This window comes from Ictidomys tridecemlineatus, chromosome 10 (assembly GCF_052094955.1).
Source record: "Ictidomys tridecemlineatus isolate mIctTri1 chromosome 10, mIctTri1.hap1, whole genome shotgun sequence".
NCBI classification, from domain to species: Eukaryota; Metazoa; Chordata; class Mammalia; order Rodentia; family Sciuridae; genus Ictidomys; species Ictidomys tridecemlineatus.
In genome coordinates this window covers 96,879,085-96,897,041 of record NC_135486.1, presented here as the reverse complement: position 1 = coordinate 96,897,041, position 17,957 = coordinate 96,879,085, and the positions used below count along the sequence as shown (strand labels likewise).

At 39.4% G+C, this 17,957-nt stretch overlaps 1 protein-coding gene across 2 annotated transcripts in view; it reads right to left on the bottom strand.

Moving 5' to 3' along the window:
• The window catches only part of Fam107b (family with sequence similarity 107 member B), a 79,056-nt gene that overhangs the window by 33,212 nt on the left and 27,887 nt on the right, over nucleotides 1–17,957 (bottom strand). The gene's annotated exons all lie outside the window — the stretch shown is intronic.

Genomic DNA, 17,957 nt, shown 5'->3' with positions numbered 1-17,957 from the left:
AACTCCACTTAGCTATAGTTAAAACCAGGGGTAGGAAGTTCTCCAGACCCAAACCCCCAAAATCAAGCAGTCAAAGGCAACGCAGGCAACTGGGTAAGAAAGGGTTAGGGAGAAACCAATAGCTGATGAAAAACTGGTGGGAGGCGGGGTAGCAATATTGCAGTATGAAACAGAAGGAGTCTCATAAGCTTCAGGATCTGAGAAACTCAGCTAAGTCTGCTGCATTAGCCAACTTTACAGTAAAAAAATAATTACTCATTAAATATGACTCTAGGCTGGGCACACAGACACTGATTTTTAAAACAACACTTTGAGGGAGGTTCTGAGGGTCAGAAAGGCAAAAAAACCTTCCCAAATTCATGCAGTTAATAATGGGACAGCCAAGGAGTCCACACAGGCTAACTCACAGAAAACCTTGTGCGGTTCACAAGACCTCTGAGCGTCTCTCCTTATCTTCCCCTCTCAGGCTTGCTTTATGAACTGACGTCCTGGAGATCAATATATTTATACAGCTTGACACACAAACTATCCCAGGTAAGCCAGCTTAACCTGTTCAGACAGCCAGCAATTGGAGTTTTCTTTATCTTCTCCTACCCTCCCACTGCCCCACCCCTGAAACACACCTCCCTAGGAAGTTTTTTCGTTGGCATTAGGAAATATGACCCACTTCAACAAAACAGTAGATATGAGTAAGGTAACACCTATCATTAGTATATTTACTAAAGGAAGGGAGGTGGGTATCTAACATTTGTCCATTGGCAAAGTTGTCAGGCGTATTTTAAGGTCAAGACAATAACAGGCAGACAGCCATAAAGACTGGGATGCAGACCAGCAGCAGAAGTGTGCTGGAACAATCCTTAGGTTCAACTTATATACCCAGTGAGTTCTTTACCACAGACAGGATGAAGGCAGCAAATGGTGAAGGCAGCACTACTGTGGAGATGGAGTGAGCCAGTTGAGGCTTGGAAACCTGGCAGAAATTAAAGGGGCAAGGCCACAAATATGCCAGGAATTCTGCTTAGGGCAACAAACAATCTCACAATGCAGGGTAGGATTGCATGAACATTGGTTTTGGAAAGAGGAAGCACCAGTACCAAGTAGCTAATAAATTCTGACAGGACTTTTCAAAATAGAGTTACATTCTCTATTATATTCCTTCCTAAGCTGGTTTGCAAATGCCATTCTCTCCAATCCTTTAAAAATGAAGTGGGTAAAAGAGGCAGTAACAAGCTGTTAAATTGAAAGAGCCAAAGTATATCAACAAAGTTAATTTAACCCTGTGGATAAAAGACAGGCCAATAACACACCCTCATCTACCTGATCACTAAATAAAGGTACTTTTTAAAGCAAGTATAGAAAAACTCAGTATGTGTGCTCCCATGATCTAACAGGTTACCTTTAAATGTCAGACTTAAATTGTTAGCTGTCACAGCAATAGTGGACAATAAGGCCTATTCCAATTAGTATTTAACAGTTGAGCTCCTTGTTTTACTTTATACCCAAACCATCAACTGATACAGAGGAATTAAGAAATCACTATTTTTATCAAGCCAGAGGGGATTATGATGGGAGTCATAATCTTCACTTGGAAAAATGAACCCACAAGCCTAAATGATAAAAATTGAACTTATAAATGTTCAGAAAACAGGACACATTATTTAAAAGATATTTAAAAATTTGAAAAGTCATAATGCTTATTTTTAGGAAAAAATTAATTTTGAAACTGACTAGCAGATTTATTAACACAGCTATTATTTTAATTAAGTACTAATGGTATTAAAAACTTGGAATCATATTCCTACTGACATAATTTAATGCCTGATTTTAAAACATAACAAAGTATTTTAGATTACATTGTATCTTTAATCTAGTTTTATTTTGCTTCATTTTTACTTTTAAAAATAAGGTTTGCTTCCAAACTGTTAGCAAAAAATTAAGTTTGTTTTTTCTTAAAATGCTAACTGCAGAGACAAAAACAGATTCGATTCAGTGACTTGGAATTATTGTGCATTGTGTGTTTCCTCATTACAACTGTTACTAAACCATTCTTTTTACAATTAACTACACATTGTGGCCTTATCAGGGCACAGGTCCAAACATCAGAAATATAGAAATGCCAGGCTCAACTCCAGCTTTGCCACCTCTCAGACCCTGTGCCTCAGAAAGTGATCCACCGCTGTCACAGGTCCTCCCTGGACCCCGGCCTAGGCAATCAGAAGTTCTCATGAGTAAGGACAATGTGATTCTAAACATGCAGACATTCTTAACACACAGACATACCAACATGCACACACACACATTTGTATATACACATATATGCACACCCACTACACTGGGCCATGCAATCAGGCTACACCCAGATCTTTGAAAACCACACTCCTCCCTTCCCCAGAAAAAGGAAATGTGAGAAATCTGTGTTTTTCTTGTCTATAGTATAAAATAACAGGGTGACATCGAAGTAGTCTATGACCCATGGGAATCCATATTAAAGTTTGGGCCTACAATGCAGCCCTGTATATCTGTATCTGGGCTCTCGGGACTTAGAGGCGGTAAGAACTCAGAGAAAGCAAACCATGGCCACAGAGCATTAAATTCCTTTTTCCATACTCAATGAAATAAAAGAATACTGTTTGAATAATAGTGATTAATTTAAAAAGACTTTCCAAAGAGTCCTTCCTGGTCAAAACTGATTGCTTTAGAGGCCAGTGATTTGATATCAGAAATTTACAATTGATAAAGTGGTCCATGGTAACTTCTCCCAAATGCACAGATGATTGAGAAGTGCTGATTGCCGAGTTTCTGGATTGTTCCCGGCTTGACCATGATTCCACAGTTGAAAAAAGAAAAAAAACAGTCAGCACTCAGCATGCCAGACATCAGCCCAGGTCAGTGTCCTCCTCTGTCCTATCCCTACCTAATGAGAGCCCTGCTCAGGGTGATGCAGAGCTGTGAACCAACTCCAGGCTTGAACTGAGATCCTACACTAGTACCTTCACAGGGGATCTCTGTATGATGCCATCCAGGCCACAGGCCACGGCCTGGCTTCACAGTTCAGCCTGTGATTGGAACTTCAGGCTAAGAATTCAGGAGGCCAGCCCAGCACTGCCACTTCTCAAAGATACCCAGGTACTCTTAGTTCTGTAGCAAACAGACACCAAAAATGAATAGTACCCACACTTTTGGGCTAAGATTTGACTTTTGTCCCATGGGATTTTCAGGGTACTTCACAATAACTTCTCCAAGGCAGTTGTTATAAATAGACTCCATTCCCTAATTATCTGACCCACATCTGCTTCCCACCATCCCATGCCAGTCTTCCCCCAAAAACTGCTCCCTATCCTGTAGCCACATCAAAAAACACATCAAACTCTTCCTTAACAAATAACCATCTCTCACCCTAAACCTCCACCTGCCACTGGCTCATCCTCACCCTTTACTCCATTCTCTACTCAAGCATCACATCTCTTATTCACCAATTTAACCCTGTCCCTTGACTGGGGATCTCTGCCCTAAACCCATTTCCCACCTCTCCCAATTTGAAATCACTTAATGTATTGCTGGAGACTTGTTATCTGATTGTCTCCTCTCTGGATATTTAGCTACATGAAGTTCAGGGCCACTTCTGTTTTATGTACTACTGCTTCTATAAGACCTGTAATATATTAAATGTTCAACTGTCATTTGTTAAAGTTTTACAATAGCTCAATAAATTTTGCACAGAAAAAAAGTCCATAAACAATTTTATCTGTCCTATATTGGTGATGGTGCAAAAACAGTTGTCACTAATCTTGGGAAAACTGTTTCTCCCTACTGGGTGTGTTTATGCTCTACCACACACTCTTATTAAAACGTTTTATTTTATCATTTTGTTTTGTTGCTATTTAATTGTTTGAAACTTACAAGAGAAACTATATTAGCAAAGATGGCTTGATACTAAAGAAACCCACAGAAATACCTATTCTACTACTACTACTGCTAGTTAACTTTTGAGCCTTAATACTTTCCAGGCATTGTCTTAAATATTCATATTTCATCCCTTCAACAGTTCTTTGAGGAGGTGTTAACATCCTAATTAACAGAGGCTGAGCTTCAACTAGTGAAGAAGGTGGTCTGCACTCAACATGCAGTGCAGACCACCTTCTTCACTACTACACTATATTCTATCTCTTGTAAATGGAGACTAGGAGACAAGAAAAATGAGACATAGCTGTCTCGTCCTGTTTGGGAGCCAAGGAAATCATTTTTAAAATTAGTTTTAGAAAAAGACTAAATTCATCCTTTCACCCTCTCTACCTGAATTCAGGCAATTCCCTCCTTACTCCTCCAAGCCTGCCCTCCCAGGTGTCCATCATCCTCCCAGTTCCCTAATCTCCCTCATCCACTGTACCACGTGCTTTGTAATTCAGATCATGGTCCAGTTGTTTGCCTCCACTACCAATGTGTATAAGTACAAACATGCACACTTGTACACACTTGGAAATTCTAATACGGCATGCTCTCTCTAGCTTTTAGAATTGAGAAAGTATATAAGTCTCCTAATTAAATAATTTTAATACAAAATAAGGCCATAAAAGGGAAACAGCACCTTGGCCTTCCTAGAGATGCTAAAATGCATAACTTCTAAAAGAATACTTGTTCACAAAGTATAGTTTGAATCATTACAAAGTGACCAAAATTGAACGAACATTTTTAAAACTGTCCATGGAGAAAATAAGCAGACTGGCCAATATGTGCCTCCATCCCAATTTTCCTACTTGTATTCCTTCCTCCATTTCAGAAGTAGAGAAGTTGCTCTGGACTGTGCTACTGGTAAATGTGGGGAGCACTGGAAAATTGTGGTGAGCTGAGCAGGGGAACTATAAAATCTATACTTTGTTGCTGAATTCTTAAAAACATATCAATGCCTTAATAATATGAGCTGCTGGGCATAATAAAAATCAGACAGTTTAAATTCTTATTAACTCCAAGAACTAAATGTGAAGGGGAGCCCAAACTAGTAAATAAAAAAATAGGAGAAAAAAACCTTCAACTATTGAGCTGTGTGAGCCCAACTAAAGAGTAAGTAAATCATACATCCCTGAAAGCCATGCAGATTTGTTTACTGCCATGTGAGCCAAATGGCTTAGTTATACCAAAGGAGAATCAATCGTGATGGCCACACCAGTCTAAAACACAAAAGACACTGACAAGGACCCAGCAGGATAGTCTAAGGAGGACCTATAGCCCAGATGGGAGACACCAGCCTGACTGAGGCAAGGAGGACACATCTGGTAAGTGGCAGGAGATAAGGCTAGGAAGGTAGAGGAGCCATGATCACAGGGTCCAAAATCAGGCCTGGTTTACCTGTGATGTGGCCAGTAAGACACACATGTAGCAGGTCCCTAAAGAGGAAAAAGGCATGGTAGAAACTGTTTTAGAAATGTGGGTAAAATAACTGCCACCAATTTCCCTGATTTAGCCTATGATAAAATGGAAAAGTGGTCAGAAACCAGATTATGAGAGGATTTCAGATTTTGTTCTGAATACCACAGGCAGGCAGGGGGAAAGGACCTTGCGGCTCAGGCTTATAAAATTACTACAGAAATAATAATGCTGTTCAGTCTTTCCTCAGCTTAAATCTGCAAATCCTTCTAAGTCCAGTCTAATACACAAAAGATACTGACAGATCCATGAAATAACAAAATGTAAATAGCGGTTTCAACAGTAAAAAAGAGAAATCACTAGGTATATCTGGAGTGCATTTTCTACTTTCCAAAATGTTCAACTTGAAATCAAATGGAAATTAAATTAGCATATTTCCAAATGTGATGACAATTTTAACTATTAGGGATGCCCTTAAAAATAATATTCACAGGTATTCTGGACAGGGAAGATGGCCGCTACGTACAGGGGTTGCTGAAGTGTTGAGCGTGGGGCTCTGAGCAGCGGCTTTAATCGAGATTTTAAGCAGCGTATTAGAACTCCTTTCACCATTAATCTGTAGTGGATCACCTTGCCAAGCAGCAGAAAAAACAAGGAGATCGAAAGAGAGACGCTTTTCTGCTCAGAGCCGCGGGTGCTCTGCGCCCATCTGCTGCCTCTTTCTCTTCGCTACTGGCAGAGGAGCTGAATAAGTAATCATCAGCGGATTGTAAGTACCTGACAAAGAAACCTCAGTACAACACCTTTTTTTTTTTTTTTTTTGAATATTTTCTATGCAAAGAGAGTTAGTGGATTGGGATTGTTGGCTGGGCGGTGGTTTCGGGGCCGAAAATCCACTCCGCGGAAGCCGCCATTTGCTTCCTGCTCTGACTACATCGTCCTGCTGCCGCACCTAGAGACGGGAACTGGGCTGGGCTGTGTGCCGAGTCCTATCCTCTGAAGGCGGGACCACGACGCCGAACGCAGCGGTTGCGTGTTCCCTGCTGCACCTTTGGGCAAAAACGGTTCTGGACTTGCTTGGCAGTCCCCTGCTAGGGGACCCGCGCTCCGGAGGGAGGGGCTGGAGAGCTGTGGCGGCAGCCGCTTGGACACAGGCACCTAGTCGAGGAGCGACGGAGGTCCCAGCGTCGCTGCTAAGGCCGCGGACAACCGCGGCGCCAGAGCGCGGCCCACAGCCTGCCTGCTCAGGATCACTAGGCAAAGCTGAGCTGACGTGGAGCTAAGGCGTGCAGCCGGGGCCCCTCAGAAAACACACACTGAGCACGAATCAGTGGCATGCAAGCTCTGGTTCGCCTGCTTCTCCTGTCTCAGCACTAACGATCCCACTGAAATAACTAGTCCCACCTGAACTCACAGAGGTAAAAACCAACTGAGCACCATAGCCGGACCCAGGGAATCAGGAGGGACGTGGGACCTGCAGAGCAGAACTCACAGCTATTGCTTTCCACCAGTGCTGACAACAGAGGTCCCTTGCACCAGATACCAGGGGAGTCACTACCTGAGGGCAAACAAGTTCGCTGGGGCCCTCAGCCCCAAGCCATACAAACGTGGGGTCTGAGGGAGGCAAACAGAAAGGGTGTGGCCAGGCATCCATGAAAACAGAGCTCCCAGGAGCAGCAGACCCAGCGTGTAGCTAGTAGTGTGGTAAGCGTCACAGGTGAGCGGGGCCTGGATTGAGGAACCACAAGAGAAGACTCTAAGTACTCAGGATTGGAGACCCACACAGTCTGGGAAGAAGAGCTGAGGCACAGTGATTGGTTCCTACCTATCAAGAAAAGAAGCCCGGCCCAGTGGGCATAGCTCCACCTACTGGAAGAGAAGTTAACCGAGCTCTATGACTGCATTTATTATTATTATTATTTTTCAATGATTATTATTAGTACTTTTTTAAATTTTTCTATTTTTTTTATCTTTTTATTTTTTTATTTTTATTTTTATTTTTTTATTTTATTTTATTTTATTTTTTTTTACTTTTTGATGTTGATTAGTTGTTGTTCTTTAACTTTCTTATTAATGGTTTCAATTTTTTAAATTCTTTTTATTCTATTATGGTTACTATTATCTTTTAAACTTTAATTTTCATTTTTTATTATCACTATAATTTTTTTTTGTTTTAAAGTCTTAATTTTTTGTTCTTTTCTTTCTTTCTTTTCACTTTTGTCTTCTGTCTTTTCATTTCTTTTCAATTTTCTTACTTCCCCTTTCCTGAACTCTACCTGCCTACACTCATTCTCTTTAGTGACTTCTTCCCTTCCCTTCTATTATCTCTCCTCCCAAGCATCCAATAAATTTATAAGAATAAACAATAACTCAGCAGTCAAACAGAACAAGAAGTAACATGAGCATAAAAAAGCAAGGAAGAAAAGGAGTACAAACAATGAAGGACAGCCTAAATATTCAGGAGGACTTAGAGTCATCAGAAAAATGGCCATATAAAGAACTCAAGGAACACCTTAGACAGATGGAAAAGAATCTTAAAGATCACATTGAAAGTGAATTACAGAAACAGATAAAAGAAGAAGTTAAGCATCTTTATCAGGAAATAGAGATTATTAAAAAAAATCAAAATGTAATTCTGGAAATGAAGGAAACGGTAAACCAAATTAAAAACTCTATCGAGAGTATCACCAACAGAGTGGAACAAGTAGAAGCCAGAACGTCAGATAATGAAGACAAAATATATCATCTTGAAAGGAGTCTAGCCAACTCAGATAGGCTGATAAAAAATCACGAGAAAAACATCCAAGAGATTTGGGATAATATAAAAAAACCAAATTTGAGAGTCATCGGGATAGAAGAAGGCACAGAGATTAATACCAAGGGAATGAGTAACCTGCTGAATGAAATAATTACAGAAAACTTTCCAGAAATAAAAAAGGAAACAGATATACAAATTGTAGATGCATACAGGACACCGAGCACACAAAATCACAGTAGACCAACGCCAAGACACATTGTTATGAAGATATCCAACATACAGAACAAAGAGAAAATATTAAAAGCTACAAGAGAAAAGAGGCAGATTACATTTAGGGGTAAACCAATAAGGTTAACAACGGATTTTTCATCACAGACGCTAAAAGCGAGAAGATCCTGGAACAACGTATTTCAAACACTGAAAGACAATGGTTGCCAACCAAGAATTTTGTATCCAGCAAAATTAAGCTTCAGGTACGACAACGAAATAAAAATCTTTCAGGATAAACAAAAACTAAAAGAATTCGTAGCCAGAAAACCAGCATTGCAAAGCGTCTTGAGCAAAACATTACATGAGGAAGAAATGAAAAACAATAACCAAAACCATCAGTGGGAAGTGCCTCTATAAAGCCAGAGGGCGGGGGAAAGCTAAGCTAGGAGAAACAAACTAAAAGAAGATAAATAATCAAACATGACTGGAAGTACAAACCATACATCAATAGTAACTCTAAACGTTAATGGCTTAAACTCTCCAATAAAGCGACATAGGCTGGTAACATGGATTAAAAAAACAAACCCAACAATATGCTGCCTCCAGGAGACGCATCTGATTGGAAAAGACATACACAGGCTGAAGGTGAAAGGTTGGGAAAAAATATACCACGCACACGGACCTCGCAAGCAGGCAGGTGTGGCCATCCTCATATCGAATAAAATCGACTTCAAGACTAAATTAATCAAAAGGGATAAGGAAGGGCATTATATACTGTTAAAAGGAACCATTCACCAACAAGACATAACAATCATCAATATTTATGCACCAAATAATGGGGCTGTGATGTTCATGAAAGAAATTCTCATCAAGTTCAAGAATCAAATAGACCACAATACAATAATTATGGGTGACTTCAACACACCTCTCTCACCATTGGACAGATCTTCCAAACAAAAGTTGAATAAAGAAACTATAGAACTCAATATCACAATCAACAACCTAGACTTAACTGACATATATAGAATATATCATCCAACATCAAGTGGCTATACTTTTTTTTCAACAGCACATGGATCCTTCTCAAAAATAGACCATATATTATGTCATAGGGCATCCCTCAGTAAATATACAGGGGTGGAGATAATACCATGCATTTTATCTGATCATAATGCAATGAAAATGGAAATCAATGATAAAAGAAGGAAGGAAAAATCCTACATCACATGGAAAATGAACAATATGTTACTGAATGATCAATGGGTTACAGAAGACATAAAGAAGGAAATTAAAAAATTCTTAGAGATAAATGAAAACACAGACACAACATATCGGAATCTATGGGACACAATGAAAGCAGTTTTAAGAGGGAAATTCATCGCCTGGGGGTCATACCTCAAAAAAAGGAAAAACCAACAAATAAATGAGCTCACACTCCATCTCAAAGCCCTAGAAAAGGAAGAGCAAAACAACAGCAAATGTAGCAGAAGGCAAGAAATAATTAAAATCAGAGCGGAAATCAATGAAATTGAAACAAAAGAAACTATTGAAAAAATTAACAAAACTAAAAGTTGGTTCTTTGAAAAAATAAATAAGATTGACAGACCCCTAGCCATGCTAACGAAGAGAAGAAGAGAGAGAACTCAAATTACTAACATACGGGATGAAAAAGGCAATATTACAACAGACACAACAGAAATACAAAAGACAATTAGAAATTATTTTGAAAACCTATATTCCAATAAAATAGAGGATAGTGAAGACATCGATAAATTCCTTAAGTCATATGATTTGCCCAGACTGAGTCAGGAGGATACCCACAACTTAAACAGACCAATATCAATAGATGAAATAGAAGAAGCAATCAAAAGACTTCCAACCAAGAAAAGCCCAGGACCGGATGGGTATACAGCGGAGTTTTACAAAACCTTTAAAGAAGAATTAATACCAATACTTTTCAAGTTATTTCAGGAAATAGAAAAAGAGGGAGCTCTGCCAAATTCATTCTATGAGGCCAACATCACCCTGATTCCGAAACCAGAAAAAGACACCTCAAAGAAAGAAAACTACAGACCAATATCCCTGATGAACTTAGATGCAAAAATCCTCAATAAAATTCTGGCGAATCGGATACAAAGGCACATCAAAAAAATTGTACACCATGATCAAGTAGGATTCATCCCTGGGATGCAAGGATGGTTCAATATACGGAAATCAATAAATGTTATTCACCACATCAATCGACTTAAAGATAAGAACCATATGATCATCTCAATAGACGCAGAAAAAGCTTTCGACAAAGTACAGCATCCCTTTATGTTCAAAACACTAGAAAAACTAGGGATAACAGGATCTTACCTCGACATTGTAAAAGCTATTTATGCCAAGCCTCAGGCTAGCATCATTCTGAATGGAGAAAAATTAGAGGCATTCCCCCTAAAATCTGGAACAAGACAGGGATGCCCTCTATCACCACTTCTATTCAATATAGTTCTCGAAACACTGGCCAGAGCAATTAGACAGACGAAAGAAATTAAAGGCATAAAAATAGGAAAAGAAGAACTTAAATTATCACTTTTTGCGGACGACATGATTCTATACCTAGAAGAACCAAAAGAGTCCACAAAAAAACTACTAGAACTAATAAATGAATTCAGCAAAGTAGCAGGATATAAAATTAACACGCATAAATCAAAGGCATTTCTGTATATCAGCGACAAAACTTCTGAAATGGAAATGAGGAAAAACACTCCATTCACAATATCCTCAAAGAAAATAAAATACTTGGGAATCAACCTAACAAAAGAGGTGAAAGATCTATACAATGAAAACTACAAAACCCTAAAGAGAGAAGTAGAAGAAGATCTTAGAAGATGGAAAAATATACCCTGTTCATGGATAGGCAGAACTAACATCATCAAAATGGCGATATTACCAAAAGTTCTCTATAGGTTTAATGCAATCCCAATCAAAATCCCAACGGCATTTCTTGTAGAAATAGATAAAACAACCAGGAAATTCATATGGAAAAATAAAAGGCCCAGAATAGCAAAAGCAATTCTAAGCAGGAAGTGTGAATCAGGCGGTATAGCGATACCAGATTTCAAACTATATTACAGAGCAATAGTAACAAAGACAGCATGGTACTGGTACCAAAACAGACGGGTGGACCAATGGTACAGAATAGAGGACACAGAGACTAATCCACAAAGCTACAACTATCTTATATTTGATAAAGGAGCTAAAAGCATGCAATGGAGGAAGGATAGCATCTTCAACAAATGGTGCTGGGAAAACTGGAAATCCATTTGCAACAAAATGAATCTGAATCTCCTCCTCTCGCCATGCACAAAAGTTAACTCAAAGTGGATCAAGGAACTAGATATCAAAACAGAGACTCTGCGCCTGATAGAGGAAAAAGTTGGCTCCGATCTACATATTGTGGGGTCGGGTTCCAAATTCCTTAACAGGACACCTATAGCACAAGAGTTAATAACGAGAATCAACAAATGGGACTTACTTAAACTGAAAAGTTTTTTCTCAGCAAGAGAAACAATAAGAGAGGTAAATAGGGAGCCTACATCATGGGAACAAATTTTTACTCCTCACACTTCAGATAGAGCCCTAATATCCAGAGTATACAAAGAACTCAAAAAATTAAACAATAAGAAAACAAATAACCCAATCAACAAATGGGCCAAAGACCTAAATAGACACTTCTCAGAGGAGGACATACAATCAATCAACAAATATATGAAAAAATGTTCACCTTCTCTAGCAGTTAGAGAAATGCAAATCAAAACCACCCTAAGATACCATCTCACTCCAGTAAGATTGGCAGCCATTATGAACTCAAACAACAACAAGTGCTGGCGAGGATGTGGGGAAAAGGGTACTCTTGTACATTGCTGGTGGGACTGCAAACTAGTGCAGCCAATTTGGAAAGCAGTATGGAGATTCCTGGGAAAGCTGGGAATGGAACCACCATTTGACCCAGCTATTGCCCTTCTCGGACTATTCCCTGAAGACCTTAAAAGAGCTTATTACAGGGATACTGCCACATCGATGTTCATAGCGGCACAATTCACAATTGCTAGACTGTGGAACCAACCCAGATGCCCTTCAATAGATGAATGGATAAAAAAAATGTGGCATTTATACACCATGGAATATTACGCAGCACTAAAAAATGACAAAATCATGGATTTTGCAGGGAAATGGATGGCACTAGAGCAGATTATACTTAGTGAAGCTAGCCAATCCCTAAAAAACAAATACCAAATGTCTTCGTTGATATAATGAGAATAACCAGGATCAGAGCAAGGAGGAAGAGCAGGAAGGAAAGGTCAACATTAAACAGATACAATAGGTGGGAGGGAAAGGGAGAGAAAAGAGAAATTGCATGGTAATGGAGGGAGATGCTAATTGTTATACTAAAGCACTCATAAGAGGTTTCGAGGGGAATGGGTAAATAAACAAGGAGAGAAGTGAAATACAGTAGATGGGGTAGAGAGACAAGATGGGAGGGGAGGGGGGGATAGTAGAGGATAGGAAAGGAAGCAGAATACAACAGATACTAATAGGGCATTATGTAAAAATGTGGATATGTAACAGATGTGATTCTGCAATCTGTATTTGGGGTAAAAATGGGAGTTCATAACCAATTTGAATCTAATGTATGAAACATGATATGTCAATAGCTTTGTAATGTTTTGAACAACCAATAAAAAAAAAAAAAGAAAAAAAAAAATAATATTCACAGGTTGTTTTAAGCAGAGGACAGAATGGTCTTTTAATGTAGAACAGTATTGAATTAGAATATGCAATTAAGTAGCTCCTGCCCAAAGGTGAGGCTTCAAAGTGAGCCAGAACCTGGGAAACAGTCTTGGGAGAGATTGCTAACAGTAAACATCACTCACATTAACTAAAGCCACTCTCCAGTCTCTGGAACTGTCCAGGTGAGGATGCTTTTAGCTTTCTTTTGACAAGTAGTGAGTGAAAGCTCTCTCTTAAGGCTTTGTGGATGCTTTATAGCATCTGGAGACATTTTAATAATAGCTTAATTATATCATAAGAAATGTCAAAAGAGAAACATAAACAGAAGACTCTCCCTTTTCAGGAAAACAGACAACCATCACATTTAGATTCCTCTCCAGAAAAGATAAAGGTTTGTAAGCAGCGCTCCTTTAGGAGAATACCACATCAGCCACATCAAAGTAGGCACATGTCCTTTAAAAATTCAGAAGCAAATGGGAACTAAGCCCTAGATGTGAGCTGCCTTTTGCATGTCTAAAAGCACTTCAACTTCTAGCCCTAAGACCAGGGAAAAGCAGGCAAGGCCCACACCCCTGGCAACAGACTCAGCAACAGTAGCTCTGCATATTCCTTGCAGGACACCTCTCCACTGTGAAGGCAGCTGCACCTCCACTATAGACAAGACAGCCTTGTGTCATTTTCCTTGGGTGAGAAGCAGTACTGCCTGAGCTGTCGCAGAAATGAGGAAAAGCAAAGTTTGTTTCCACTGTATGTGAAAGTTCAACTTTTACAACTTTGCTTAAATAAATCTTTAAGTTTCTCTACTAAATCAATAAATTGCTATTTAAAGGAAAAAATCTTAAAACTCAGGACAGCCATAAAAATAAATAAAATAAATAAAAACATAAGGAGGGAAATAGTATTTCTACTTCAGTAGGAAATGCTAGAGTTTTTCCTGTATACAGCAGCCTACTGATAAGCAATCAGTTCAACAGACATACTTATTTCTCTTTTAAAAAAAAAAAAGTCCCCCCTTATTTTAGAAGCAAAGTGCTAATTATACAAAACTGGAAAAGAGAGAAAAGTATAAAGAAAATAAAATGCCACCAATGTCTATACCACTAAACATATTCATATTTTGACATATTTCCTTTCAATTAATATGAATATATACCTCTTTTAATTGTTAAGGAAAATTAAGATTCACATTGAATAGACAACTTATTGCATTTGCAAACATATCACCTATAATAAAATATTTAATGATTTTGTAATATGTCATTATATGAATGTGTTACAAATGACTTAATATTCTCTACTGTCCTATTCAAATGCAATTGATTTTAATGTAACAAAGGAGGAAAAGGCCACTGTTTTGATTTTCAGCATCCCTACTGTGGCTAACCTTTAAGACCCTACCCACTCTCCCAAGTTTAGTGGGATATCAAAAGGAACCATAAGGTAATTCAAATCTGAATTTCAATTATCCTAGTCTTTCCACTCACATACATGTGTGAGGCTTCTGCATATGCTGCAATCAAAACCACCCACCACATAGACTGAATACAGAAGAAGATATGGGAAGACTATTTTTTATTAAAGCTGATTATAATAAAACAGGTTTCCCACAAAAGGAAAAGAGTACTACTTTTTTTTCACTAAATTCTTTTTGACTTAGAAAACAGCTTTCATTTTTTAAAAACTATTAAAGATCTGCACAAATATCCATACTTGTTTTATTTTGTTATTCTGACTCATAGGAACTCTAAGATAAGTGATGTGTGAGCTGTTGCGTGATCATTTGTTATGCAGCAATAGGTAAGTAGTGCAAGTTAGAAAGCAGGACAACCAAGTTTAACTGAGTTTAACCAAGGGGAGAAGAGAGAAGGTAGTAGCTAAAGGAGGAGGTGAGGCTTGGTTTGCCACTGTTTATTCTGTTCTGCTTGGATCCTAAGATGGGAGGGAACCAGTGCCCATAAACACCAGCACAGAAAGGTTGAAACACCAGCACAGAGAGGTTGAAATAGGTGAGAAAGAATGGGGTGGAGAAGTTGATTTTTAGAAAGTGAGAAGGTTCCTTTTTCATTTATATAAACAGAAAAATGCAGATTTTCAAAGGGGCCATAGGAATAGACAATGGTGTCATCTAACCATCTTATTTGTGATAGAAAGACCATCTGCTGAGAACCACAGACAAGAAAAGAAGAGGCTGAGAATGAGACTTGAGAGTTAAGAAGTGCCAAGAAGGTTGGAAAAATCATTATGGGAAGGGAGTGTGATAAGAAAAATGTTTATTTCCAGGAAGTGTTGAGGCTATTGGGTAGGAACAGGATTTTATAGAGGCATCTGTGTAACTTTCTCTGGCAGGACTGGGCCATCAGATACAGGCATGTGTGGGCGACCCAACCCTCCAGGGCTGGCTTGAACCAAGACAGCAGACAGAGGTGTGTCAGTGTGTTGACAAGGCATAGCTGGAATGCTGGCCATGGAATTGGAAATGTGGAGCAGGTAGGGATACACATGTGGGGGGGCAAGGGGCTGGAAACCAGCCTGTGAGGCAAGAACCTATTCCTTAGGAAAGTCTGTTGAATAAACTTAAGGACAGAAAGTTTTGGGCACCTGGTAAACCATGAATTTCAGAGCAGAAGCAGTTCCTAGTATTACTGAGAGCTGCAATAGTGATTCTTTAGGGTGGTCCACTCGTCATGGTTTGGGCACTGAAAATCCCATGTCCTGAGCAATCCTTCATTCCCAAGACTGCTTCAGCCCCCATTGAGTTCCAGGTAAACTGAGGCTGTTGGTCCTCCAGTTCTGGCTAGACTGGAATTACCCTATGAGCTTGAACAAACATCTGGAGCATTAGACTATAATTCAGTACCAGGTGTTCAATGAATGAGGATCCGGGACCAACAGAGGATACCACTGAGGAAAAGAAGACATAGTATGGTTGAAATGACACAGTATGGTTGAAATGAGCCTGAAAGAAGCAGAGAGTAGGAGAGGAATGATCTGAATCATTTCTTGCCTCCAGACCCCAGAGTACTCCCAGGGGTAGGAGATGGGGCACTCTCCACTCACAAGGCTGTTCAGACAGCAGCAAACTCAGAGAGGCTTTTAGGTAGGACAAGGAGGGAAGATGCTCAGGGAAGAGACAGGAGAGCTGGCTGACCAACACAAAGAAGAAGAGGAAAACAAGTGGAAGGGCCTGGAAGAACAGGGAGTGCATAGGGATGGGGGAACCCAAACAGAAGATGCTGGTGGGAAGGACACAGAGAAGATGGAGGAGGGCTGCACCCACATGATCTGGGGGACCACTGGTTGGTGATGCAGTAAATGGCATCTACCAGGGATTTGGTGTCCCCCACTGTCTGTGGGACAAAAAGCATAGCTGTATTTCAACACACTGGAAACTTCTATTTGGTGAAAAGACAAATTTATCCCAGAGAAAAGAAGTGAGGAATTTTCTAAGCTTGGGAATTCACTCCTTGGTCCTCATCTAACCATCCCCCACTCTTGGAAGTCTATTCTCCTACGACTGCTTCACACATCAGTATCTTCTTTCTCTTTTTATTCAACCTTTGTCCAACCTTGAGTATCCTTAAATCCTTCATCTTTCACTAATGACGTGTGTTTGGCATGACGGGATCCAAAAAAATTCTCATAATTTTACAAATATGACAACTGCCAGTAACTAATAGAGAAATGCAGAGTGTAGACAATATTTCTTGACAATAAAAGCCAAAAGGAAAAAGATTCAAGTTTTCACCCAGGGAAAGAAAAGGAGGGTATGTATTATGATGAGTTGTATTTTGTACTCTTATATTTCGCACTGTGTGTGTATGCTCATTTGCACAGTTGTACATGTGTTAGGATTGTACCATCTGGTGATTTAAGTCTTAGGGAAGTTATAAAGACTCAACAATAAAACACTGTTCCAGTAAAAACTTTTTAGGAAAAATATATGCAGTAAAATTAACTCAGTACTTTCAGCTGAGTTTTGGGCAAGATGAAAATAGTTCAGTCAGCCTGGGGCCCTAACCTAACAAAAGAACTGGAGTAAACTCACAGGTCAAGGGAAAGGTGAGACACATTAGGGGCCCTCTGCCTCCTGGGGTCCTCTATCTCCTGTCACATAGCCAAGGTCTCTTTCCTACCCCTCAAGGCAGGGTCCTGCTACCTTACACCTGGGGAAGCTCCTGCCCCCACCTCAGCTCACAACCATCCAGCAAAGGGACAACAAGCACTTCATCTTTTCTTCAAGGGCACTGTTGCCATTCACAAGGTCTCCCCACTCATGACCTAATCACTTCCCAAACTCCCATCTCTTAAATGTCATCACACCAGGTTTAGGATATCAACATACAAATGGGGGGGCATAAACATTCAGACTATGACAAAGCACTTCAAAATATATCTCAGTCCTATGACCATCACTGGATAGTCACATTTTACTGGAAATAGAAATCATCAAAGAAAACACACAGTTGAACCATCAGAATCCTAGACACTTAAAAGCATGAGTAATATAATAGAGATATAAGATTTTTTTTTAAAGCAAGGATAACTCATCCCTGGTTTGTCAGGCATGGTTGAGCATTTGAAGAAATCATAGGGAAAAAAGAATTGGCATACTACTGTAAAAGACACAATCTATTATAAAGCTCTCTTCCTGGCAAAGACATAACACCTGATACTCAGTATCACAAGACTAAGTTCATACAATTTCTAACGAATGACTAGATTATTCAGCAGCCCACAAGAAAACCCAAGCATTTATACTTAGCTCAGATACACATTATGTTGTTTCTGTTTTAATCATGAATGTTCAAGGTTTTGAAAAGTCATCGTTTAGCAAGGGAAAAACTTGCCCAGG